We start from the raw sequence: 3620 nt of genomic DNA on the forward strand, positions 1-3620 counted from the left end.
CAAAGTCTAAGATAACAAAATCAGCAGGAAAGATAAATTTATCTACATGTACCAATACGTCCTCGATTTTTCCTTCTGGATGTGCTAAGGATCGATTTGCTAGTTGAAGTGTAACCGTAGTAGGTCTAACTTCACCTATCCCCAACTTTCTAAATAGTGACATAGGCATCAAGTTAATACTTGAACCTAAGTCACATAATGCCTTACCACAATATGTTGCTCCAATGTTGCAAGGTATGGTAAAACATCCAGGATCCTTTAGCTTTGGGGGTAGTTGGTCTTGAAGATATACGCTATATTCCCTCGTCAAAGCTACTATCTCAAATTCTCCAAGTCTTCATTTTTTAGACAGGATATCCTTCATAAACTTGACGTAACTCAGCATTTGTTCAAGTGCTTCAACCAACGAGATGTTGATATGAAGTTGCTTGAGTACATCTAGGAATTTATTGAATTGGATTTCCTGCTTCTGCTTCTAAAGTCTTTGAGGATAGCTTGGTGGAGGTTTCTTTATTGGAACTGGTTGATTCATTTTCTGTGGCAATTCTGCATCTAACGGAGTTGTTAGTTGATCAGAATTAGCTAGTTCTGGAATTACCTTGTCGGGTTTTTAAGATTTTGGTTCTTGTGCAACTAGAATTTCAACACTCGATTGAATTTCCTCTGAGTCATGAGCATCAGCTGGCTCCTTTTCAGCTTCAGTAGTGTTAGTCTCTACTGTCTTTTCGCTCCTCAATGTCAACGCTTTTCAATGTTCCTTCCCTAGATTCCTCGGATTCTCCGTATCACTAGGTAAAGCAGCTTGTGGTCGGTTCTTGAGTTCAGTAGCCAGCTGGCCCAGTCGATTCTCCAAATACCTTAGAGTGGCATCGTTTTTTGCCATGTATGCCTTCAATAAATTCTCTAAGCTATTGGATGATTCGGCCTGAGCTGGTTTCTGAGCTTGTTGGGAAAAACTAGGCGGTTGAGTCGGTCTAGATTGAGTGTAGTTATTACTAGTTCCAGCCCATTGGTTACTCCAAGAAAAATTCTGATGGTTTCGCCACGATGGGTTGTAGAAGTTGGATTGCAGTCCTTGCCTTCCTCGATTTTGGTTCTGGTTACTCATGTAATATACAGATTTGGGGTTTGATGGACATTCTTCGAACAAATGTCCTTCTCCACAATAAACACAGGCTATACTCTCAAATTGGTGAGGTGGTTGGGCTGTAAAACTATTAGACTCATTAGCGGTAAGATTCTTAAGCATTGAGGATATTGAAGATACCTGAGATGCAAGTGAAGTGAGAGCATCCACTTCATGTATTCCAGCGACTCGTTTTCTTGACTCGGTTCGATTGGTCAGCTAATGATAATTGTTACTGGCGATCCTCTCGATGATTTCGTAAGCCTCATTATAAGACTTATAAAGGAGAGCACCGTTAGCAGAAGCATCCACTACCATCCTCGTCTGAGCATTAAGACCATTATAAAATGTCTCTAGTTGAATGCAGTGTGGGATTCCGTGATGAGGGCATTTCCTTAGTAGTTCTTTGTACTGTTCCCATGCCTCATACAAGGATTCATCATCCATTTGTTGGAAGGCAGTGATCTCGTTCCTCAACTTAGCATTCTTACTAGGCGGGAAATACTTCATAAGGAATCTTTCAGCTAACTCCTGCCATTTAGAAATTGAGTTTGGTGGCAATGAATTCAACCAGGCTCAAGCTCTGTCCCTTAGTGAGTACAGGAACAACTTCAATCGTAATGTATCTTCAGTAACTCCAGCTAATTTGAAAGAGTCGCTCACCTCCATAAATAGTCTTAAATGAAGATTAGGATCTTCTATAGGCAATCCACTAAATTGGCCCACTGTCTAGCATCTAGAACATGACTAGCTTCAGTTCAAATTGTTGTGCCTCGATTTCGGGTCTCCTAATACCCGGATTAAGATATTTTAATACTGGAACAACATATTGTCTTAAAGCTCTATCCCTATCGTCAACAATAAGGATAGGATTTTGAGCAAGATTTGCTCTATTTCCTTGATTCATATTCTCGAAATTCATTCCTTCAGTCCTTCTCTGGTTCGCTTGTCTTCTTCGCTGTCGGAAAGTTCGTTCAATCTTAGGGTCTACAGGGAGTAAGTCAATAATCTGGTCAATACTTATAAACACCTGAAATTATTAAAGAAAACTTAATTAAGTTAAAAATTAAACAGAAAAATAAACCAAAATGTAAAACTAAAAAATTCACAAATAATGACTTTTTGAAACAGTCCCCGGGAACGGCGCCAAAAACTTGGAACGGCGAAAATAATGTGCAAGTGCACACAATCGCAACAAGTAATAAAGTGTCAAGTAAATGTCGAGTTATCATACTCACAGGGACTATAAAAAGAATTATTTATTAAATTAATTGTTAAACACTTTGGTGAAGTAAAAATAATTTGGTTTTAGAATATGAGCAAAAACTATTTAAAAACTTAAGTAAATGATTTAAATAAAACAAAAGAGTTCTAGTGCACGATTTCAAATAAATTTTAATCAATGTAACATACTTGTGTTGGATTAATCATATTCCTTTAACTTAGAATTATTAAACTCATGTTTACACTGTTACGAATAAATTCACAGCAACCCGGTAATTTGCTAACTTATGAACAAATTTACATACAAAAATCCATTCATCTCTTGACATATCCCTATGTCAATTCAACTGACTAAACAGATTCTAGCAAGCAAACATGTTATTGCACATACATACTCATTAAATTGAACCAATCTCTTGCATATACCTATGTCAATTCAAACGATTAATTAAATCTAATAAGCATATAAAAGACTTTGTGAAGTAACAAGATATTCTTACCTTGAAACAATTTAATCACAATAATCTTGCAAGTTATGCAAGGCAATAATATAGCTAGATATATTGCTAATTTAATCTTCAGGTACCTTAGAAGAATAAACATGTACTGATTAAGTATTGTGTCAACTAATTACAATTGCAATCTATTTAAATAATTAATTCATTAGTTACCTCACAGTTGTAACGCAAGAATAACTTAGGCATGGTTTTCCTTAATCAAGCATCTTACCGAGGCTTATAACAGCATAAACATCATTTTAACAATTTAAACAGGCAGAATATAATCAACCCAACACAAACATAATTTAAGCTGAATTGATTAAAATAACCATTTCAATAGCGTAAATATTCATAAACATGTTCGTCAAAACAACAAAAAAAATTAAAGAGTTAAGGAACAAGAGGCAAATCCGGTGTTTCTCCGTGGCTTGACTAGTTGCTCCGTTCTTCATTCTTCTTTGGCCTTGGCTATCAAGGTGGCTTATGAACACATAATTGCTGCTCCAAAATGGCTGATGGAATCCTCTTTCCCAAGAGAAGGAATCAGCACTTGAACAAAAGGGAATAGAATGGAAAAAATGAGAGAAAAGTAAGAGAGGGAATGAGAGAATGATGTGAAGTGAGAGATGCTTTGAATGATCAGCAAGGGGTGGCTTTTATAGCTGATTTTGGCTGCTAAAAATAGAAAATTCCAGCAGCCAAAGAGCCCTCCCTTGGCCAGCCACACACATGGCAAAGTTGAAAGTTTCAACTTTGCTATTTTAAGCTTG

General features: G+C 36.7%; 1 non-coding gene across 1 annotated transcript; it reads left to right on the forward strand.

Moving 5' to 3' along the window:
- The first annotated feature begins 1499 nt into the window (after window positions 1-1499).
- On the forward strand, window positions 1500-1606 carry LOC128284691 (small nucleolar RNA R71). Its single transcript, XR_008275114.1, has one exon. It is a non-coding gene; the product is annotated as a small nucleolar RNA R71 (small nucleolar RNA).
- Window positions 1607-3620: the final 2014 nt, after the last annotated feature.

The sequence above is a fragment of the Gossypium arboreum genome, chromosome 11, assembly GCF_025698485.1.
Source record: "Gossypium arboreum isolate Shixiya-1 chromosome 11, ASM2569848v2, whole genome shotgun sequence".
In the NCBI taxonomy this organism is placed as follows: Eukaryota; Viridiplantae; Streptophyta; class Magnoliopsida; order Malvales; family Malvaceae; genus Gossypium; species Gossypium arboreum.